Genomic DNA, 24,015 nt, shown 5'->3' on the forward strand with positions numbered 1-24,015 from the left:
GACAAGTCAGTAACAAATGTAGCACTCACTACTCCATTACATTGTACGTTACGGCGCTTTTCATTATACACCATCCCTTGACCCCAACGTAATCCAGTAATCTAAGCAAAGGCAGGAGCAGTGGCAGGTACCTAGTCAACTAACCGGTACCTGAGGTTGGAATTAAAAAAAGGTGCCTAGAATATCAGATGTGAAGCAGTGTTGTGCAAAAAAAAAAAAAAAAAAAAAAAAAAAAAAAAAAAAAAAAAATTTACACATTTTACTGGTCAAAACTAGATTTTAGTTTCAGCTCTACTTCATAGTGACTGGGGGACTTGCTGTTCATTCCAAGCAAATCTACCCTTTCAAAAAGCCATGTGGTAACCACTTAAACACTGGCGAGTCATGACACCTACCCAATCGATGTAGTCTTCATTTTCACCATACATCAAGAGGCACCCTGAGGAGAAAGAATCTAGTCAAGTGTTGAAACGAAAAAACAGAAGCAGGCCTTTCTAGTCTGTCATCTCAGAACAAAAGGTTACATTCACTGGCAAGTCAGATATATGCTTGTCTATATAGATCATCACTGATGACCACCACATTGTACCCTACATTCAAGTCTTTACTGCTCACCTGTAATGCTGTGGGGAGTCATCTTCAGATCGTCGCAAACATGAAAAAAGCCAGAATGATTAAATGTAAGTTACCACATCTTAATCTGGTACACCTCAGCAGAAAGCTGCTCAGACAGGCAGTTTACAAGTATGTACATTACCTGCTGATAGTGCTCCATGTCTACAGCAGTATAGGGATTAAAGTAGAACTATAAAGCAACAACTCATTCTAGATAGCATAAGGGAAGGTTGTAACCCCTGTAAGGTTTATTTTTGCCTTTATCCCATGGGGCGAATTCCCTTCACTTCCTGTCCCAAAGAACCAATGTCCCTATTGGAAGATATCCCCTTACTTTGGAGACAACTCAAAGCTTGGGATTCTCCAACATTCAATAATTGTAAACAGAACATTTGTATTGCTGTCTGTGCCCTCATTCAACCAGACAGGTGTTCTAAATAATCTCACCTCTATACAAAATGTTGCACAATTTAAATTTACAGTATTCCAAGGTAAAGTTCTAAATAAGCACAGAGCTAAAAAACAGAAAACGGTCCCTAGGGCACGTTAATGAACTTAAAGCGGAGTTCCACCCCAAAGTGGAACTTCCACTCATCGGAACCCTCCCCCCCTCCGGTGTCACATTTGCCACCTTTTGGGGGGGGGGGGGGTGCAGGTATTTGCACCCACTTCCAGGCATAGACTCCCACTGCCGTTTCCTGTCCTGCCACGCTGTCTGCTGGGACACACGGGTCCCAGAGACAGCATGGACCATTCCTATTGCGCTGCGCGACTCACATGCGCAGTAGGTGTAGTATTTATAGCTGCTGGCTGTTTTTTGTAGGTGGAATCACTCTAAGAAAATCTGCAGAGATGCCTTCCAACATGGCGAATTGTAAGCCTATAGCCTCCTATACATTCAATTCACAGGTAAGTGTATCTGGCTGGTCAATCTGTCATTAAACCAGCTTATACAGCCTAACTAGATTGTGGAAGGTATACTAAAGTCCCCATTCACAACAGTGACTTGTGCAATAAGACCCCTTTCACACTGAGGGCACCCCTAAAAAAAAAAAAAAAAAGTGTGAAAGACTGAGGACTTGAAATCAATGGGGCAACGCTGCCAGCAAAATGTCACTGCAGTGTTTTGCAGGCAGATTTAACCCCTTTTCAGCCGCTAGTGGGGGTTAAAACTGGACCTGCTAGTGGTCGAATAGCGCCACTTTACTACTGACGCCCTAGGCAGCACATTGTGAAAGGGCTGCAAGTTGCTCCCCACTCCCAGCAATGAACCTTCATATTGCATCAAATGAAAATGTTTCCTGCACTACTTGACCGATTTCATTGCGAATTGCAGACTGCTGCTGAAGTACTAAATGTCTACACCCTCAGTTTTTACACAGGAAAAGGAGGGGTATGCCAGCTGACATTTTGCAAAAGCATGATAGTCCCACATAAACGCTTAAGTTACAAGCTGAGGTCTGCAGGCATGGACCATAAGGTTTGTGCTTGGATTAAACAAACTGGTTACAGGGGTAGGCCCAAAGGGTGGTGATGAACAACATGTACTTGGACTGGCCTGAAGTGGGTAAGTGGGGTACCCCAAGGTCCTGCCTTGGGACAAATTTAATATCTTCATAAGTGACAAACATAGGAGGATGGGATAAATAGCTGTTTTTGCAGATGACAAATTAAGCAGGGTAATAACTTCACATCAGGATATAGAAATTTTACATTAAAAACCTGAATAATGGAGTGGAGAAATTTAAAGTATGTACGGGAGAAGAGACACAACCCCATGCAAACTACTCACTAGGGGGAGGACCTCTAGGGAATCAAGGATGGAGAAAGATCTGTCCTAGTAAACAGCTACTAAAGCCATCAGATTAACCACTTCCCTACCACAGTACATGACTGAGGGAATATTTCAATGATGCCTGCAGCTGCAGATTCTGTGCATAACGATCATAGCAGCAGTTCTGCCTTCTTATAGGAGACGTTCTCCCCTCCCTGCGCTTCTCCCATGCCATTGGGGGCCTGGCAAAAGAATTGTCCGGCGCCGATAATTTCCGGTGACCAGATGGTCAGTCATCTCTATGACAGTTACCAGAAGTAAACAAAGCTGCTGCTAATCGCAGCTGTAAAGCATGAGAGCAAGGAAAATAAATAGACCCATCTCATGCTTCCAGCTGACCCCACAACCATAAAGGAATGAGCCACTGCCTCAGCCTTCCTGTCCGTGGGATAGTTGAATACAGGAGTCCCCTCTACCGGTGTCATGGTTACTTTATGCAACCTGGATACTGGAGGGGGGGGTTCCACAACTGGAGGAGCCGACCATTTTTTTGGGAAGGCTCTCTTTAAAAAGGGCAACGCACCACCATGTATTTGGGGACCGAAAAGGTCTGCTGCGGGCGACCCCATTCCTTGAAAATTAACTTGTCAAAATAAGTCAGATACGGGAACACCTTAGACCACCTTATTAGCTGAACGTCCTGGCTTGTGAGACCCAAAGGGAGCTGCTGGCTCCTGAATCTTCAGGGTATCACGCACAGCTGTGATAAGTGCTCCAACAAGCTCTATCGCAAGGACCTGGACTCATCCTCACTGTCTTAATGGTCCTGGTAAGCGTCATCTGACAAGACAGAGCAGGGGTCACCAGCCTCAGCAGGACCAGTCTGTCAGCTCTCCCCAGAGGACGGTCGGGGGGGGCCACTTTATTGCTCCCTTCTTCCCATGCACCGCCTCCATCTTGGCAACGAATGAATTGAGGATCGCCGTCAGGGTGTCCATGGGCACTGCACAGTCTGCAGGTGACCCGGTTGCAATTGCCTGGATTTCATGGCAACACCAGTTTCTGAAGCCATGCTGACCCTACCCCTGTCTGCCACCCTCAGGGGACTTATGACAGTCCCACCATCCTCACTGCGGCTGGCTGAAGGGTTCTTTCCCACCGGACTCCCGTTCTGCGCTATCCAGCAAGTGGTGCCTGTAGTCCCTGTGGGCTCCTAGGTGCAGAGGAAGCAAAGCTGTGTTGGTGGCAGCAGCTGCAAACTGTGCCAACACCGCTCTGAAATGTGCTCAGGCTTCAATAAAGTGGCTACCCAGCATCCAATACAAAGACAAACACAGGGAAAATGTCTGAGCACATGCTGCCGCTAGAGAACACTGAAAAAGTGTTCAGGCTTCAGGAACATGGCTGCCGGTGTCCTGTATAGGAGATCACCAGGAAAATGGCTGCTGAAGCCCAGGAGAGCATGCTGCCCTGGACCACACCTAAAATGGCCACCGAAGCAATTCCATGAGGTACAGGGAGAAAACAATGGCAGTGAACAGTGCTGTACAGAACACCAGCAAAACCTCAGACACCTTCCAGGGGCATGAAGAACAGGACCCAGGACACCACTAGCCAGCATGGCCTGCCACACACCTACCCCGCCCCCCCCCCGTGAGCCCCTGCATAGTCACCCACATGTATCATCTCCCATTGCAGGGGGTGGGATATAGGGACAGGGGAGAGGAGAGGGAGTTGAGGGACTGCCGAATCAACCTCCCAGGGAATGCCCAGCCCCACCAGGGCAGACAGAGCTGTAATTACCAGTCCTGAAGAGCTGGGAGACATTCCATCACAGACCCACTTACTGATCAGTACAGGGTGGCTGGTCATATGTATGCCCTGGAGCATAAAAGCTCATAGACCACCTCTGGAGCTGAGGTTTCGGGGGAGACTACAAGGATAAGGGTATCCAGCCTGTCACCAAGCCAGCTGTTGCTAGCAGATCACAGGATCAATCTTGCACAAAGTCATACTTCTGCATATTAAAAAAAAACACCCTCAAGGACTGATGGGCCTGCAGGGTTCCTAGGTCCTTCACTAGGCAAAATAAAACCCATGACTGCATGGCAAGGTGGAGGGTTGTTACCCAAGGGACCACCCCCTAGATGGAACCATGAGTTCTGAGTTGTGTTACAACTAATACCTAGCATCTCCTAGTAATAGGGCATAACAACCCAATGGTTGAGAGGAGCTGTGTCGGTGAATACAAGAAAATTTATAATGCCTGTCCCCGAAAGCTTGCGCTCAGAATCGAACATGCACGCAAACTATACATGTGAGGTATCACTGTGTCTTGTTCGAGCATGCGCAACAACTCTAGCACTAGACCTCTGCAACTCCAAACACAAGTAACCTGTAAAACAATTTAAGGTGTCACCTATGGAGAGTACTGAAGCTTGGAGCCATTCTATGAGTATGCAATTTTAAAGCATGACATGCTAGACATCCATTTACTTGGCATAACATCTTTCACAAAAAAAAAAAATCTTTACCCTTTTTAAAATTCATGAAACAGTCTTCTCCCCCAAAAAAGGAGTTTGGAAAATTGCGCATGATAAAAAGTTACAATGACTGCTAAATTTATATATAAATATGTTTGGGGGGTTCCGAGTAATTTTCTAGAAAAAAGTGATTTTACATGAAAGTGCCAGAAGAGGCCCAGTATGGAAGTGGTTAACAAGCATAAAGGGGGGGGGATATACTCCACAGTGATAACCCTACCACTTTATAAACTTGTTAGAGCACATCTGGAGTAGTCTGTCCAGTTCTGATCACCAGGCCTCAGAAGGGATGTGATGGAATGAGAGTCCAAAGGGCAACAAAATAGACTGATTGACCCCATGAGTAACGCCTACAAGGAAACGCATTTGCTGTAAAAACAATCATTGAGAGGGGATACGATAGCAATTTACAAATACCTCAATGGTGATCCCAGCATAGGAAAAAAAGTCTCAAGCTGTGCAAGAGGACATGGGGCCACATGAGATTGGAGAAGCAGTTTAACCTTAAACTGCAGGGGGATTTCACTGTCAGGGCAATAAGGATGTGGAACTCCCATGATGTGGCATCAGCAGGGAGTATGAATGAGACTGATGTGCATCTTAACACAGGGCTATGGGAAATTAGACATTGGCACAATTACACCTACATAGGTTGAACTGGATGGACTATTGTCTTTATTCAACCTTACTTACTAGGCCACAATGAAATCAGCAGCACAAGTTGCACTGATGTGCAGCTTTGAAATCTTACTGAAGTCTATAGCACACAACCAGAGGAACATTCTAAACGGCATAGCATGTATGAGTTGTGCTGGCTGAAGATCAACTTTTTGAATATAAAGCAAAGAGGCACGAAAACTCAGACATGTCTTGGATGGAGTGACATTACAGATGTCACTCAGTGAGGTTATCCCCACTGCCAATACAGAAAGTTAAAGTTCATCATCCTTGTGGCGGGGCTACTTGTACATTGACTAGAGACCTTGTCACCTCAAACTAGAACACTTACCAGTTCTGCTACACATGGCTGGCACCTAAGAGGAAATATGAAAACTTTACACAATTACATTTACTAGCCTTGCCATCAGGTGTTGCTCAGAGACAAAAGCTGTCCTTGGAGTATTCCCAGAACAGGTCTGTGTGACAAGTCATCATTGACACAAGACAAGGACTGCACCCTCCAGCCGGCAGCCCACCCCCAGTCATGCGCTCAGTCAGCAAGGGAAAGCATGACAGACCCACATCAACCACCAAGACAAAGCCCACCCAGTAATAAGACAAAGGGTGACATGCCATAAGCTTAGAAAACCTCACAAGCCCACTGAAAGATTTAAATCATGAATGCCATTTAGATTTCACCCATTAGTGTCTAGGGCAGAGGTGGAGAGAGGAAAGAAAAAAAAAAAAAAAACTTAAAGCTGAAGACAAGCTCATTGCTTCTCAGAACTAACAGTTGCTCTCATTTTGTTAAAGCGGAGGTCCACCCTAAAATGGACCTCCGCTCATCTGATCCCTCCCCCCCTCCGGGGCCACAATCGGCACCTTTCAGGGGGGAGGGGGGTGCAGTTACCTGGATAATCCAGGTAACTGCACCCACTTCCGGGCTAGCTGTCTGCGGAACGAGCGTAGGTTACGCCCCCGTTCCGCAATGCCCCGCCCCCTTCAGCAAGTGCCCCGCTGCCTGCTGGGAAACACACAGCTCCCAGAGGCAGCGGGGACCGTCCGGATTGCACCGCGCAGCTCGCGCATGCGCAGTAGGGAACCGGGAAATGAAGCCGAAAGGCTCCATTTCCTGATTCCCATACCCAAGATGGCGGCGGGACCCGGCAGCCGAGCGAGCGATCGGCTTCGGGTGCCGACATCGCGGGCGCGCTGGACAGGTAAGTGTCACTATTTAAAAGTCAGCAGCTGCAGTATTTGTAGCTGCTGGCTTTTAAAAAAAAAAAAAAAAAAAAAAAAAAAACGCGGAGTCCCGGTGGACTCCCGCTTTAAACTAATATTTCACCTAGCATGCAATGCTTTGTAAAAAAAAAAAAAAAAAATCTCCACACACTTGAACCTTTACCACTTCAAACACTGAAGGATGAATTTACAAAAGACAATCTAAATCAAGGGCACAACATTGGAAGGTACTATATCACAGCCTAAACCACGCACTAAGCCATCACCCAGAAGCAGACCCACCACTGTCTAGTTTGGCCCCCATCTCAGCAGTCAGTTGCTGTGGATCCCCCAATCCTGCCACCAACTATTAATGTTTAGAACCCCTCAGGCAAATGGATGCCCTGTTTAACCTTTACAGTACTAGTCCAATCCTCGTGTTACTTCTTCCCCTGGTAGGAGAAGTGTAAAATCAAATGGCAAGGTACCTCTTGGCTGAAGATTGGACTTATCCTTAAGGACAAGTTGCACATTTTACAGCCAGGTGAATCCATTTGGCTAAATGAGCGATTCATATTCTTCAGCAGATCAACTCCTTATCTTTTCTGTTGTCCTAGCACAACAGGTTTTTGGGACCCTTTAAGATTGTTCATAGATTAGTTCACAACATTCATAATCTCAAATACCCATGTTGTACTTGGTTAAGTGCCCTCTTGACTAGACTTGTGCAGTTTATGCAGGCCTACAAGTGAATATTTGCAAAAAGAAAAAAAGCGACGAGCTACACCCAATTATGAAATTTTTTTTTATTTGGCTTCGTTTACAATGATGTAGCAAATCTAGTCCAATCTGTTAATGCGCAGTAGTGCCAAGGATGCACTACAAAAGACAATCTGGAAGGTTGAGCTGATGAGTTCTAAACATCACTGTTGAGAAAGATTGGTCTCAGGCAGGAAAGTGCAGCACTTTTGTAATTTTATTGAAGGTCTTCACAATGCTCCTTTACAAGTTCCTGTGAACCTACAAAAAGAATACCATTACATACATTGCATGCTTAAACAGTACTTAACATTGCTTTAAAAGTCAATCCCCTCAGACTGTTCCATCAGGAACAGGTTATCCATCTCTTCCAGCTGACTACACCAGTGGGTTCACCTTTTCAGGCTCTGGTGGAGATCAGCTGGTCGGACATGTGAAGGTTTCATCCTTAGGGATCGTTCAGATAAAGAGCCCTTGCTGCCATCCTCCACAGCTCCTAGAGCTGGATGATTCTGGCCAAAATGAAAATTTTTTCTTAGCCTAAAGATCACAATTGTGGTGTAATGTATCACAGAAAAATTGCGCTGACTTTACAGTTTAGTCAATTCAAGCACATTTAAAAGACTGCTGCACATTGAGAAGATATTCTAAAAACTGCAATTCTAATCTCTAGGGTCTGTTAGATGTTGAGGTTCAATTATCCAGAATACTTGTAAGCAAGAGAAAGGATTAGTTTTTAAGTGGTTAAACTGACTTCATTTACAGACTGAAGTCAATTCCTTTGAGCTAAAAGCACCAAGTGTTACCCTTCTCTAGTTCCAGCAAAGGATGTGGTGATAAACTTGGCCTTTTTGACAGCCATAAGTGACCAGAGAACTCTGCACTGCATTAGGAAACTTAATATTGTGCTGGGGTTGAATTGATTCTTTAAAGATTGTGCAGCTCTAACAGCTGGCCAGAAAAAAATAATAAAAATATAAGCACAAGCATGTTGCACATCAGCTAAATAGCCTAGCTCAGATCTTTAAAGGAGTTGTAAAGGCAAAAGGTTTTTTTATCTTCATGCATGAAGGTGTGCAGGAGCCTCCCCAGCATGCATTTAACTGAGCTTTATCTGTCCACAAGTATATTGGCTATCTTGGACTTTTGATGGTCTGAGACAGCACCACTGGCTCCTACTGCTGTCAAGATCAGTTAAACAATGGAGAGGGAGAGGCAGCAAACAGCAGCTCCATGTCTGAATGACACAGGAAGCTTAAGCTCAGCTGCCCCATAGCAACCCGCTTGCTGTGGGGCACTTGACAGGGAGGAGCAGCAAAGAGGGACCTGAGAAGATCAGGTCCCGAGCCTTAAAGTGGTTCACATATACAAAAGACCCATTTGCTCACACATGTCCAGGACTGCTGTAGTTAGTTTTTGAAGATACTGTGAGATTAGTTTGGTTCAAGTGAACAAAGCTTGACCCCTTTTAAAAAGTGACTGCAACTATAGTTGGCATGTGTGAGCCTAGTTTAACACTTTGCAAGCCACCCCCTCAGCACATGCTCAAGTTAGGCCCTTGGATATTCAACTAGACTGCTCCATCCAGCTGATTACCCACATCAGCATTCTGTCACCGTAGGTCTTTTTTATGTGCAGTTAAGTCTTAGACAGTGCACCTTTGCAGGATTGAAATTGATGTTAGATGCCTTTTGGGCTCATAGGGAGTTCCTTCTGAATGCCATTTTAGCAGGTGTAGTTAATGCATGGCTAGAATTAAATTAGACTTTTGCAAGACTGCATTTACTAGGAGGCTACAAAGCATTGCAACATGTGATCAGCAGATTACAGATGCAGTCTCAGGCTACTACAGACAGTTTGCTTGTACAGGCAGTTAAACAGGAAGCATCAAAATACCTAGAGGGCCATCAGCTTCAAAGCTTGTTGGTACTTTTAGTTCTCTCATTCACAATACTAAACTACATAGCCAGGTGTGCTGCTGCAACATGTTACACCCTACATTTTGGATTTACCATGTTGAACAATGTGACCCTCTTAAGCTATAGTCAAACATTTGTGGCCATGTGGATTTCAAAAAGCATATTGAACATACTAGTTAGGACACTACTGTACACAGCATGCATGGAGGATTTAGTAATTTTGCATAATTTACGGTGTACCATCTTAGGCAAATCACTTGTGATCTGTTGCAATAAGGTTGGCCTTACTTTTTTTTAAGGGGAACTCCCCTTAATACTGCTAACTGTAAAGCAGTGCCATATCACTGTCAGACTTAAACTGCTACTGGTAGGGATCTCCCAAGTGGATTCATACATGGTGCAATTAGGCAGAATGACTAAACAATCAAGTCTTACCTTAAAACCAAAATTTTCCTCCAGTTGAAAGCTGAAAGGACAAAGTGAAATAGGTAAAAAAACAAGCCTTTACAAAAAACAGTCTGAACTACAGCTAGAGGGGGGATCTCTTCAGTATAGCGACGATCCTTGTCACAGCCAGCAGAATGCCAGCTCAGGGTATAGTGGATTATTCATCACTGTGTCCCCCACAAGTTTCTCAGTGTTAACTGTTGGATGCATGTTAACCTATGTTTGCCCTATTCACATCACATATTTGGGAGGTGTATACCTTATATGTCATGTCTTCTCCAATTCTGGCCATCCCCATGTAGTACCAACCGATGCCTAATAAAGATTTAGCAGGTCAGACATTGCAACATCAAGCACAGCAAGAATACAAAGCCACATTTTTAAACTGTCAGTTATAATAAGGTCTCATCAGAATTTCAGACGAACGAGATTCCAAGAGATAAATCATCATCAGTTTATACCCTAGCTTATCTACACTGTCATGAGCAAAGCCTTTGTACAACTACGCAATTAACCTCAGTTTAACTACTTTTAAACAAGCATTTTGCCAATCCCTTTACCTGGGGCAGTTGGACCCACTGCTATACAACACCCCAACTAGAGATTTGTAGGCAATGCTGAAGCCCCATTCCATAAATGGGTTGTATTGACCACTAGGAAGCAGTGGTAGCATCTACTGAAGTGAGTTACAACAGTTCTACAAAGTTGCAAATTGTTAAGATGTGCAGTCAAGTACTGAAATGTCTACTTCTCAGGTTACCTAGTTTTACCACTCAATGCTATTTAAGACAACTGAAGCTTCCCTGTTTTAAAGGTCACCCACCATTAGTTTCCTTTGAGATCTGCAAATCCATTTTCTGAGACCCTGCAATCAAAAAATATTCAGTTGAACCTTCTATAAAATAAAAAAAAAAAACTCCACATCTCTAAAGTAGCTACTGCTCAGGAGTTCAAAGCGTTTCATTTTTTTTTTTCAAAGTGAGCTAGTAAGACTCATCACTGCAGCGAAGAAACCCCAACTGACCCTCAAAAATTTCATTTTACTTACCCCACACAATGGAGCAGTTTCATTTTCTGTGAAGAGAAATACATTTTTTAGGACAGGGAAGGGATTTTAGGGGGACCTCTTTAAACAAACTCAGAATATATTACTCAGTCACAGAATATACCACTCAGTCACTAAATATCAGACTGGGGCGGTAAAATGTCATCACAAAATACTAAACTTGCAATATTTGAACCTGGAGCATAGTTGCTCAACTTACCTGTACATAAAATCCAGTGTGTGTCGCCATTCAGAGTGCCAGGTGCACCTACAGGGAAATTGTGACCGTCAGAAAACAGCAAGTGTACATATGTAAAGCAGTTTATAGCCTACATTTCAGAGCACATCCCTTAATGTGGGCCATCAGAACAAAACCACTCAGTCACCAAACATCAGACTGGGGCGGTAAGGAGTCATCATAAAGTCAATTATGCTCAGTATCATTTCTGCTAAAGATATTTCTGCTCATTAGCTGTGTAGCTTCTAGGATAGGCCTGCTCCATAAGCTTTCAGCAATTTTATTGCAACTATGAGCAACTCAAATGCAGCTTTAGGTCAAAGTAACAATGAGTTAAAATACGGCATTTACCTGTATCATACCATCAAGGTCTTCTCTAGGCCACAGAGACCTGGAACACAAAGGCAGTCAAGTTAAGTGTGCAGAGCCAAGCTTGCTGCACCTTAGTACATCTGGTCTGATCAGGGCTTTGGTGACTATCTGCCATGAGACTTTTGTCGTCCATATACTTAGGTTAAAGCTTTCATCCCATCAGACCAGAAGTACTAAAAAAAAAAAAAAAAAAAAATTACAATAAAAAACAGTGCTTACCTCGATTTATCCTACTGAAGTCTTGTCTTCTTACATTCCACTGTGTTTAACCTGTGAACACAGGGCCATTAGCTTTGTAATAGCAGCAACAAGTTAGCATTTTAACCTATGCTCCATCAGAACTCCACCATGCTAGGAATATTCTTCAGATTATTTCAGACGAACGAGACTTTCAAGTCATCATTTGGAGCAAGACTGAACATACAAGCCTAGGGCCAGGTTTGGCAAGTTTCCATACATGTCAAAGAGAATTTGCAATACTGAACCAAGTATAATGGCCATAGCTGAAGTATACATATTTAAACATCAGGGCAAAAGTAGCTTCTGTCAAGCATATTAACTGGACATCTATAAATTGAAAGGGCAGTTTGCTGGTCTGCCATTAAGATTTTTATGGTCCTATGCAAGAGCCTGTTAGGTGCTTTCTGCCATGAAAATTGTTTTGGTGGCTTAAGCTAGACTTGACCAATATTTATAGGAGTCTAAAACACATCACCTAAACCATTTCAGGTTATGGTTTTGCCATTGTGAAGATTGAGTTTAGAATTGCTTTAAAATCAGTTGCAAACCCTGAAATGCCCCTTCATTACATGTTCCATTTATCTGATCCATGTACTGCATTAATAAAGCAGCTCTAATCCTCTTCACAGGTGCCCCGTGGGCACACCTGGCTCCTCCCTAAGGAGGAAGCTACCCTCTAAAGGGCAGCACTTGTGCAAGTTTAATTCTGAGGCAGGCTCCAGATGGACTGCCTGGCTCTGCCCCACCCATGCTCAGGTTTTGGCTGACAGCAGCAGGAATCAATGGCTCCTCTTCAGTCTCAGGCTTGGCAGCAGAATAGCATCACAGTGTGCAGAACCAGAGCAAGATCAGGCTAAATTCTCAACCTCAAAAGGGGGCTGGAAGGGAAGCTACTAACATTTAATGCAGAGAAAGCATTAAGGTGTATAAAACAAACCACCACATTTACACCTTGGTCACGACGTTGAAATCATGCTACCTCATTTGATGTGGCACAATTTCAAGGTAGCAAATCAGTGCTACTTCAGGTGAAATCAGCATGAAGTCTCAGATGTCTTCCAAGTCATACCTGAACTAGCCAAAAGTAGTGCAGGAACTACTTTAAAAAAAAAAAAAAAAATGGTGTGATGCCAATGCACCCATTTGACTGCTTTTAATGCAGATAAAATAGGGTGTGCAACTTGCAACTCAAATGGCAGTGCGACCAGGGGCTTAGAACAGCTTTATGGATGCAGAGTATACAATCCTATGCATCCGTGTCACAGTCAGTAACTAATGTAGCAATCACTACTCCATCCATCACACTGTTATAGCTTTTCATATACACCATTTCTTGACCTCAATGTGATCCACTAATCGAATCAAAAGGCAGGGGTATGTGGCATATACCTAGTAAGCAAACAGTGATGTTGAAATTAAAATGGGTGCCTAGAATAGCAGATGTGAAGCAGTGTGCTATAAGTACACAACCCATTTTACTGGTCAAAACTAAAAAAAAAAAAATTGTAGCTTCAGCTTTACTTCATATTGACTGCAGGACTTGCTGTTCATTTCTACAAGCAAATATTGCCCTCAAAAAGCCTTGCCTAGTCATGACACCTACCCAATTGATGTAGTCTTCATATTCACCATACATCAAAATGAAGAGGCACCCTGAGGAGAGAGAATCTAGTTAAGTGTTGAAATGCAAAACAGAAGCAGTCCTTTCTAGTCTTTATCATCTCAGAACAAAAGGTTACATTCACTGGCAAGTCAGATATATGCTTGTCTATATAGATCATCACTGATGACCACCACATTGTACCCTACATTCAAGTCTTTACTGCTCACCTGTAATGCTGTGGGGAGCCATCTTCAGATTGTAGCAACCCTGAAAAATGCCAGAATGAATAGATGTAAGTTGCCACATCAGCAGAAAGCTGCTCAGACATGCAGTTTACAATTATGTACATTACCTCCTGTTAGTGCTCCTAGTCTAGAGCAGTACAGGGATTAAAGTAGAACTATAAGCAACAACTCCTTTTAGATAGAAGGAGGGGAGACTAACCCCTGTAAGGTTTATTTTTGCCTTTGCCCCATGGGGAGATTTCCCTTCACTTCCTGTCCCAAAGTGGTGTTCCTTCCCATCAGATTTCCCCCCCCCTTTGAGAACTCAAAATTTGGGATTCTTTTATTTACAATGATAATTGTAAACAGGAGATAGGTTGAATGGGGCAGACAGCAATAAACAGACAGATGTTCTATGCAATCTCCTCTACAAAACTAAAAAAAGTTGCCAATAGTTCCAAAAATCACATGACAAGTCACTCCATTGCCAGCAACGGAACTTAATATCACAGCGATAAAAAAGGTTCCTGCACTACTCTGATTTCATTGCAGCTTGTACAGACCAACAACCAGCTTATTTACATTAGGGTGGCAGGCTGGCTGCCCTGCACAAATCACTGTACATTGGCTCCTTTAAGAGCCATAGCAGGTGCTCGCCTACTGCCTGGCAATCCGAGCGGCTGTGCGATGTCCACCTGCAGTCACTAGCAAGACCCAGAATAGGGATTTGTGTATGTAAACACAAATCCCCACTTTGCTAGGAACAGTAGAGCTGTCTCTCCTGTCAATTAGGAACAGTGATCTGTCTCCTCCAGTGAGGAACATGTTACCGCCAGGGTGGCTACATGGGATGTGAAATGATTTCATACAGTAATGTAATCTAAGATTAGTCTACTGTATATGCCTTATGAATTTACCATTTTGAATTTTCTGCTGAGCTCCACCCCATGCGTCACAGCACTCGCAGGGAATGGAGCCCAGCACAACGAGGCATTGGGCAGAGGACACAGCCTGCAGGGGGGGTGCAACATTGCAAGTAACCTGCACCAGGATCCTGCAATGTAATCCCAAGTGAGGCTTGGGGGTTACTGCTATGGTACTGAAATTTAACCCCAAGCCACACTGAGGAAAACTGCCAGGGAGGTTAACCCCTTTCCTGCTAGTGACATTTACTAAACAATCAGTGCTTTTTTTATATAAATCACTGTACAATGGTCTCAAAAAGTCAGATGTCTGCTGCAATGTTGCAGCCCCAAAAAGTGCAGATCACCATTACTTGTAACAGCCATAAATCCCCATTTTGTAGATGCTATCAATTTTGCACAAACCAAACATGCTTATTGTAATTTTTATCAAAAATATGAATACATATTGGGCTACACTGATGAGTAGTTTAAAAATTTGGGTTTTTAATTACAGAAAAAATGTAATGTTTCTCAAAATTGTTTATAGAAAAACTAGCCACATAGCTGATCAAATACCATGAAAAGAAAAAGCCATTTGTGGGAAAAACTTAAAATTTTGTTTGGTTGGGTACAGGGTCGTACGAGAGCACAGTTGTCTGCAATACAGCGCTGTTGCAATATTGGACAATGGCCTGATCGTTAAGAGGGCAAATCCTATTAGGGCGGAAGTGGTTAAATGAAGTGGCAAAGTGCAAATTGCACTGATGTGTGGCTTGGAAATTACACTGAAGCAGCTCACTATCAAAGCCACACTGGTGTGAACCAGGGACCTTCTAGAACAAATGCCAATCGCATGCACCAGAGATGTGCTGTAAAAGCTGCTGAAGAGCAACTTTTTCAAATGTTAGGCCAAATCTAACAGGCAATTATATGGCTGCAGTTTACTAAACAGGGATGAAAACCCGCAGACGTCTCGGATGGAGTGACTTTGTATTAAAGCTGCCACTCAGCCAGTGAGGTGATCTCCACTGCCAATACAGAAAGAGAGAGTTCAAGTCTATCATCCTCGTGGCAGGGCTACTTGTACATTGACTAGAGACCTTGTCACCTCAACAACAAAACTCAAAATTGAACTTACCAATTCTTCGACACATGGCTGGCACCTAGGAAGAAAAAAAAAAAAAAAAAATTAAACTTTAATGTACACTAATAAAACTAAAATTTTACTAGCCTTGCCATCAGGTGTTGCTCAGAGACAAAAGCTGTCCTCAAAGAATTCTCAGAACAGGTCTGTGATAAATCTCATCATTGACACCAGACAGGGACTGCACCCTCCACCCGGCCATGTGCTCACTAGCAAGGGAAAGCATGGCAGAGACCCACACCCAACATACAATAAGACAAAGCCCAAGCAGTAATAAGACAAAAAGGGTGACATGCCATGAGCTTAGTTTATAAATCATCAAGCCCAGGAGAGAAAAAAAAAAAAATAGTGTTTATAAATCATGCCCTCCATTTAGCTTCCACCCATTAGTGCCCAGGGAGAATTAAAGCAACATGAAGATAAAAGCCGATTGTTACTTCTCAGTTATCTAGTTTTGATAATCATCGCCCAAGATTTTTCTCCTGGAATGCAATGCTTTGTGAATGGAGGTTCAGAAGAATGAGCCCCCAATTTGCAGATCACATTGCATTCTTAAGACTACTAGCCTAGCGACTAGTCACTAGCCCATGGGAGGTGGTGGGATAGCCACAGGCACATCAGCTGTACCCAGCAGAATCGCAGGAAAACCTCCAATCCTCTTAAAAACACTGGCTGGAACCACACAGTGCTGCTGCTGCACCACCATACAGCACAGACAGGGGTGACATTAAGAATTGGAAAAGGAACAGCATGCTTCAGGACTATGCCCAGTTATGTACACATTCCCAACCTACATCCTCCTCTCCCACAGCTGCTAGGAGGGCTCCAGCATAACTGAGATGACTGATTACAGTAATAACACGAGGCACACGTCACTACAAGTAATCAATGACGCCGCATGCCCTTCTAAGCTGCACCACCCCGCCCGTCCTCCTCAGACTTGCACCACTGTACATTGCTCGCCCCATCCAGCACAAAAAGCTCCATGCCAGGAGAGGAGCTGCAGCAGGGAGAGAACCCCAGTCCCCAGGACGCCACGTGCAAGACCCAGCAAAGCCCGGGCACTTCCCCCTTACCTCTGCAGAAAGAAGGTCGAACGAAATGGCCGATTGCAGGCGGGACGGAGGCTTAAATAGCAGAACGGGACACGCATGGCCCTCTGGGAATGACCCTGCGCCTGCGCACATTGTACCCTACGTTCCTGTTTCCGGCTTTTTTTTTTTTTAAGGCGTGGCCTCTGCGCTGTTCTTGGGTTGTGTGATAAGTAGGAAGTGTACTTTAACGCAATGAGATAGAAAACAATGATAAATATACAACGGCTTTGTCTGTCTTTATCTGCCAAGCTATGTAGTCCAAACATTGTACAGAGGAAGGACTCTTATTTATGGCTCGTAAATGCAGACAGCTGTACTTGTAAAAAACTGAAATTGCTTTCCAAATTGCACCCGGATCGCATGCAGATATGGTTTCTATGGGGCCAAAATGCACTGAAATCGCACCAGAGTAGCACAGGACCCTTTTCCAAAATCGGCTAATGCTAAGTCACATTGATATGAACTGGCACTATTAATAGAATGTGATTTCCCTTGTCATGCGATTCTGTGCAACTCAAATCACATCTGGAACTGCACTAGTGTGAACTGAGACGTCAGTTTTTCTGCATGTGTTCTGCAAGGGCACCAACAAAAACAATTGTTCCCTATGTGTCCTGTTCACAGCACAACACTGGGATCACATGCTGACTTTTTCTACGCAGAAATCTGCAACATGTATACAGTTTTCTGCACAAGAAAAAAACTGCCATGAAATCTACATTGGTGTGAATAGTAATAACTGACGCGTGAAAATTGATATCTCTGCAAGTGAAATCTGCACGTTTTTTTCCATCAGTTTTGTACAAAGGGTTTTATTGAACAGATCAACAGGATAATACAGAAACAATGGTGGACACATCGTGTATACATATTTGCATATACTTCAGGTGTCACCCTGGCTAGGGGGACATTGTGCTTTGGAAGGAGATGTTGAGCTGCAGGGATGGGCTGAGCCACAAGAACACATCAGACTATGGACTGGGAGTGGAATATAGGGTTAAAAAACCTGAAGTCGCATTATGTCACAGCCAAAGTCGTTTTAATAAGAGAAAGATACAACTTCCTTGTGGCATTTGTGATTTTACCATTGCAGTCTATGGCACTCAAGTCACACCAAAGACACTGAAAATCAGTGCAGGAACTTTGCAATAGTACGACTGTATACCTGAGTACAGCAGCACACAGCGATTCATGTCTATGGGCTCTTGCACCCGGACACCAAAAACACCACACTAATATGCCCTGTACACACGGTCGGACTTTCTGACAGAATATGTGCGATCGGATCTTGTCGGAAAATCCGACCATGTGTGGGCTCCATCAGACTTTTTCTGTCGGAATTTCCGACACACAAATTTTGAGAGCAGGATCTAAAATTTTCCGACAACAAAATCGGTTTAAATTCCGATTGTATGTAGACTATTCCGACGGACAAGTGCCACGCATGCTCAGAATGAATTACGAGACAAAAGCTATTGGCTACTGCCCTCTTTATAGTCCCGTTGTACGTGTTCTACATCACTGCGTTTTGAACGATCGGATTTTCCAACAACTTTGTGCGACCGTGTGTATACAAGACAAGTTTGGATCAAAATCCGTCGGAAAAAATCAGACGGATTTTGTCGTCGGAATGTCCGACCGTGTGTACAAGGGCTTAGGCATTCACACTTTTTTTTTTCACTGATCTAAATGCAGCCCATTGTTTTTAATGGGCCTGTACACACAGGCACATAAACTTGCACTGTGTATAGATCAGTAAAAAATAAAGAAAAATATGCCTTGCACATCAACATTTTACACGCGGGAGTGTACATATGCGTACATCTCACCCTTTTGCCAAAATACAGCTAGAAGAATTTTTACACATATGTGCATATACAGTGCCTTGAAAAATTATTCATGGAATCATGCCCCTTGAAATTTTCCACCTTTTGTCATGTTACAACCAAAAAGTAAATGTATTTTACTGGGATTTTATGTGATGGACCAACACAAAGTGGCACATAATTGTGAAGTGGAAGGAAAATTATAAATATTTTTCAAATTGTTTTCAAAAAAGAATATGTGAAAAATGTAGCGTGCATTTGTAGTCAGCCCCCCTGAGTCAATACTTTGTAGAACCACCTTTGGCTGCAATTACAACTGCAAGTTTTTTTGGGGATGTCTCTACCAGCTTTGCACATCTATAGAGTGACATTTTGTGCCCATTCTTATTTGCAAAATAGCCCAAGCTCTGTCAGATTGGAAAGAGAGTGTCTGTGAACAGCAATTTTCACATCTTGCCACAGATTTTCAATTGGATTTAGGTCTGGACTTTAACTGGGACATTATAACACATAATTATGCTTTGATCTAAACCATTCCATTGGAGCTCTGGCTGTATGTTTAGGGTCGATGTCCTGCTGGAAGATGAACCTCTGCTCGTCTCAAGTCTTTTGCAGACTCTAAAGCCCCATACACACTATCAGTTTTTCTGCTGAGTTTTTCCTTCAGATTTACCAAAACCATATAATATGAGGTGAAACCTTAGGAGTTTCAATTTGTATGCAATCAGGCAAGACCTTGCATTACATGGTTTTGGTAAGCCTGAAGGAAAAACTCAGCAGAAAAACTGATAGTGTGTATGGGGCTTAACAGGTTTTCTTCTAAGATTGCCCTGTATTTGGCTCCGTCCATCTTCCCATCAACTCTGACCAGCTTTCCTGTCCCTGCTGAAGAAAAGCACCCCCACAACATGATGCTGCTACCACCATGTTTCACGGTAGGGATGGTGTGGTCAGGGTGAGCAGTGTTAGATTTCCTCCACACATAACATTTTGCTTTTAAGTCAAAAAGTTAAATTATGATCTCATCTGACCAGAGCACCTACTTCCTCATGTTTGCTGTGTCCCCCACATGGCTTCTCGCAAACTGCAAATGGGACTTCTTATGGCTTTCTTTCAACAATGGCTTTCTTCTTGCTACTCTTCCATAAAGGCCAGATTTGTGGAGAGCACAACTAATAGTTGTCCTGTGGACAGATTCTCCCACCGGAGATGTGGATCTCTGCAGCTCCTCCAGCGTTACCATGGGCCTCTTGGCTGCTTCTCTGATGAATGCTTTTCTTGCCCAGCCTGTCAGTTTAGGTAGAGGGCAATGTCTTGGTAGGTTTGTGGTTGTGCCATACTCTTTCCATTTTCAGATGATGGATTGAACAGTGCTCCGTGGCATGTTCAAAGCTTGGGATATTTCTTTATAACCTAACCCTGCTTCAAACCTCTTCACAACTCTCTCCCGGATCTGTCTGGTGTGTTCCTTTCCCTTCATGATGTTGTTTGTTCACTAAGGTTCTCTAACAAACCTCTGAGGGCTTCACAGAACAGCTGCATTTATACTGAGATTAAATTACACACAAGTGGACTCTGTCAACTAATTAGATGACTTCTGAAGGCAACTGGTTCCATTTGATTTGAGTTAGAGGTATCAGAGTAAAGGGGGCTGACTACAAATGCACGCCAGACTTTTCACATATTTATTTGTAAACATTTTTTAAAATGATTTATTATTTTCCTTCCACTTCATAATTATGTGCCACTTTGTGTTGATCTATCACATAAAATCCCAATAAAGTACATTTACGTTTTTGGTTGTAACTTAACAAAATGTGAAAAATTTCAAAGGGTATGAATATTTTTCTAGGCACTGTACTGTATACGCATGTACTATACAGTCCATCCTCGCATTTGTATGCAGGAATTGTCTGCCAGGAATATCTGATGTTCTTACATGAGGACCATATGCAAGGAACCTATGGGAGGCTGGACACTGCACCTGTGGAGGAAGGATACAAAACGTTACGTTGAACATGCTCAGTCACCTGTAGGCAGGTTGCCTACTATGTTTAGTTAGCCAGCTTGGCTGCCTAGGTCAGGGGGAAAAGGGTAATTTTTTTTCCACTCCCTGATCATGTTTCCGGGCTTTCTAGAATCGGGCTTCCCTTCCCCTGATATATAAAAGGGGAGAGGTTCGGGTCCCAAGAGCGTGGGAGGAGGAACGGGAACAATTACAGAAGCTTGCTGGGACCTGTGGTCCAGCTCAGAAACACAGACTCATCGGGATCCCGTAACAATGAACACCTCCACTCTGGATTCTCCAACTATGGACTATACCCTTAAGGACTTTACCTGTGCAGGTATGTTGGGGCAGCCGCAATTAGAGTTAGATAGGTAAAGGGTGTTTTACCCAGTTACATACAGTATTTTATGCTAAGTCTTCAGTAAAGTTATTTCAACTGAGCTTCGTCTGAAGTTATTCAAGGGGTGCATGTTGGGCCTTGGCGCATTCCTAAAGAACCTGGGTCTGTAAAAGCACTATCGGGTACGCGTATCACCACTACAAAAGGTTAACTCAGCAAAGGAAAAGAAGAGGAGGTAGTTTTCATGGGTAACCCAAAGGAAGAACAGCAATATCAACCAGCCTTTTGGAATGGTAACTGGTTAAGTGACAGGTCCTCTGGTAGCGAGGGGGTCTCTCCTCTGACTCCCTACCCTGCTGTTTGTCTCCTCCGGTCACCAGGAGCAGACTAGCATTACGGAGATCTAAGGCCTGATCACTAGCTACAGGGAAGAAAGAGTTAATGAGCATGCATGGGGCCTGCTATGTCCTCGTGGGACCTCATTATGTTACTGGGAGTGAGGTAGCAGAGGTATGCTGGACAGGTGGAGTAGGCGAAGGATCTGCACATCCTTCCTAATGCAAAACATACATCAGTTACACGTGTGTAGTGAAATGGGACAAAACATCTTAGGCCCCTTTTACACAGGCTTTACGATCAGGTCCGCCTGTCAGTTTTTCAGGCGGACCTGATCGGACCCTCCATTCACTCCTATGGGGCAGCGGACAACAGCGGTGACATGTCTGCTGACCCCCGCTGCTATCCTATCCTGTCCGTGAAATCCAGACGGATGGTGACCTTATTTTCCATCAGTCTGGCGGATTGGATGAAAACTGACAGGCGATCCGTTTTCATCCGATCTCCCCATAGAGGAGAGCAGGACTCTGACATGTCTGTCTCTGCACCGTTGGCGGAGATGGACCTGTCATCCGCCTGCTCGGCAGGGATCAGCAGACCAATCTCCCACTGAGCAAAGCGGAGTCCGCCGGGCAGACCGACTGTGTGAAAGGACCCTAACACATACCTCCCAACTTTTTTAGATGGAAACGAGGGACACCTATTAGCAAAAGTATGCAGGCATAGGACACACCCCCTGCTACACCCTTTAAAGGAGAATTATACAAAAAAAGTTATTAGTTAAAGAGGAGCTGCACCTAAAAAAAAATATTAAAAGTCAGCAGCTACTAATATTGCAGCTGCTGACTTTTAATAAAATCACACTTACCTGTCCCAGGTTCCAGCGATGTTGGCGGCAGATGACGAGCGATCGCTCGTCTCGCTGCTGCCACCGCCGCCATCCTCTGTCAGGGAATCGGGAAGTGAAGCATGACGGCTTCACTGCCCGATTCCCTACTGCGCATGCGCGAGTCGCGCTGCGCATCTCTTATGGTCCCCCGCTGTGTCTCTGGGAACTGTGTGTTTCCCAGAACACAACAGGGGGGGCGGAGCGTCTGCGGCGGTCTGGCCGGAAGTGGGTGCAGTTACCTGGATTATCCAGGTAACTGCACCCCCCTCCCCCCTGAAAGGTGCCGATTGTGGCACCGGAGGGGGGGAGGGATCAGATTAGCGGAACTTCCCCTTTAGGGTGAAGAACCCCTTTAAACCCACAAGTGTTTTTTTTTTTTTTACCACTACTATCTTTTTATACTGGCTTTTGAAATTTACAAATACAGATATTTAGAAATTGGATGAAAGCTTTAGCACTGGAAAACACTTTTTTGAAAGATAAATAGTGCATTTTATATACAACTATATAGATCAGACCAAAATGAGGGACACATGAGAAAAGAGGGACTTCATTCCAAATCAGGGACAGTCCCTCAAAATCAGGGACAGTTGGGAGCTATGTACAGAGGGTCTTGGTGCATTATTGCTTTAAGAAGGCTGCCTTAAAATGATACTAAACATACAGTGTTTAATTTACATTGTCCCTTCTATTTCTGTATGTGGATGATGGCACTGTAATTATAAAAAAAATAAAAAATCAAAAGTACCATTTTCCTAATTGATATACAGATGTCACATGACCCAGATCTTTCCCAGCCTGTCTGCAGGGAAACATAAGCAGGAGGATCTTCTAGTCCTCTGCTGGTCAATACAGAGTAAAAATAAATAAAAACAATAAATTGTATTCAATTGGCATACAAATATATATTTGAAATTACTGTAAATCTTTTTTTATTTTGTGGAAATACTGTAACACTAATACTGGTGTGGGCAGGTTTATGGCAGTCACAGGCTGTGCCACACCCCTCCACCCTGTGTCTTAGGATAAGAGGGAGGTGAAGCCTCCATGAATCTACATGTAATATCCCACCACCATTGTGTTTAGCTGGTTAGTGGGCATGGAGGAGGAGGGAGGGAGTGGGCTGTCATTTACCACTGTGTATTAGCCCACATTTGTGACTCTACAATCACATGGGCTGCTCAGATGTGATAGGGGGAAATGCTCAGCCTAGAAACTCACTGAAAACTGAGCGTGTGCAGAGTTGCTACCACAGCTGCAAAATCCCTGGCTGAATTGGGAACAGCAGGTGGCGATAGACAGCAGCAGGATCAACCTGTTTTTTTTTTTGGAGAATACAGAAAACAAATCTCATAGTGACTGAATGAATATGAACAGCATATTGATAGTTTTATTGATAGTTTTTTAGGATGTGGGTTTAATGACACTTTAATGTTTGATTCTTCACGTAACCGCAGCCTCCGCCTGGTTCTGGGCATTGGGGAGCACGCCTTCAGTCTAGGTGTTACTCCCCGCTGCACGGGCGCAGTAGACCCCACCCACACACCCATGTGCATGGAGAAGCAGCCCTGTTTCATGCTTGAAAGGTTAGTTGTGAGAAATGTTTGTTCATGTAAACATGTGTAATTGAGCCTGATCAACCTTTCACATTGCACAAGGAGAGAGGGCAGTTGTGACCGGTATTTATTACAGGAGGCTCGTGTACACAGGCAAAGTTTCTAATTGTATTACTGCACAGACCTGGAAAAAATACCCAAAGCAACCTAAGATTACAAGAATAAAGCCTAGTACACACTAATGCCTTGTACACACG

At 43.8% G+C, this 24,015-nt stretch overlaps 1 protein-coding gene and 7 non-coding genes across 15 annotated transcripts in view; all 8 read right to left on the reverse strand.

The window, feature by feature from the left end:
• Positions 1–16,918, reverse strand: part of LOC143932516 (uncharacterized) — a 65,101-nt gene extending 48,183 nt beyond the window's left edge. The window contains exons 1-12 of one of the 8 annotated variants that reach the window (XR_013262966.1): positions 16,786–16,916; positions 15,704–15,728; positions 13,664–13,703; positions 12,403–13,486; positions 11,813–11,863; positions 11,573–11,612; positions 11,204–11,251; positions 10,987–11,012; positions 10,762–10,803; positions 10,198–10,253; positions 9,927–9,957; positions 7,605–7,833 (exon numbers count right to left, since the gene is read on the reverse strand). The gene's annotated coding sequence lies outside the window, so the exon portion shown is untranslated. Of the gene's footprint in view, positions 1–395; positions 596–615; positions 7,834–9,926; positions 9,958–10,197; positions 10,254–10,761; positions 10,804–10,986; positions 11,013–11,203; positions 11,252–11,572; positions 11,613–11,812; positions 13,487–13,663; positions 13,704–15,703; positions 15,729–16,785 lie in introns of those variants that run through there. The other 7 variants (XR_013262961.1, XR_013262956.1, XR_013262970.1 and 4 more) reach the window with 7 other exon arrangements.
• On the reverse strand, positions 7,901–8,026 carry LOC143956482 (small nucleolar RNA SNORD22). The gene has a single exon (XR_013269931.1). It is a non-coding gene; the product is annotated as a small nucleolar RNA SNORD22 (small nucleolar RNA).
• Positions 10,322–10,393, reverse strand: LOC143956307 (small nucleolar RNA SNORD30). Its single transcript, XR_013269886.1, has one exon. It is a non-coding gene; the product is annotated as a small nucleolar RNA SNORD30 (small nucleolar RNA).
• LOC143956258 (small nucleolar RNA SNORD29) lies at positions 10,876–10,943 on the reverse strand. The gene has a single exon (XR_013269877.1). It is a non-coding gene; the product is annotated as a small nucleolar RNA SNORD29 (small nucleolar RNA).
• LOC143956327 (small nucleolar RNA SNORD31) lies at positions 11,091–11,159 on the reverse strand. Its single transcript, XR_013269892.1, has one exon. It is a non-coding gene; the product is annotated as a small nucleolar RNA SNORD31 (small nucleolar RNA).
• On the reverse strand, positions 11,342–11,409 carry LOC143956413 (small nucleolar RNA SNORD31). Its single transcript, XR_013269914.1, has one exon. It is a non-coding gene; the product is annotated as a small nucleolar RNA SNORD31 (small nucleolar RNA).
• LOC143956273 (small nucleolar RNA SNORD26) lies at positions 15,567–15,637 on the reverse strand. Its single transcript, XR_013269880.1, has one exon. It is a non-coding gene; the product is annotated as a small nucleolar RNA SNORD26 (small nucleolar RNA).
• On the reverse strand, positions 15,808–15,879 carry LOC143956554 (small nucleolar RNA U25). Its single transcript, XR_013269952.1, has one exon. It is a non-coding gene; the product is annotated as a small nucleolar RNA U25 (small nucleolar RNA).
• Positions 16,919–24,015: the final 7,097 nt, after the last annotated feature.

This window comes from Lithobates pipiens, unplaced genomic scaffold (assembly GCF_037356315.1).
Source record: "Lithobates pipiens isolate NorthernLeopardFrog02 unplaced genomic scaffold, aLitPip1_a1.2 Scaffold_10, whole genome shotgun sequence".
NCBI classification, from domain to species: Eukaryota; Metazoa; Chordata; class Amphibia; order Anura; family Ranidae; genus Lithobates; species Lithobates pipiens.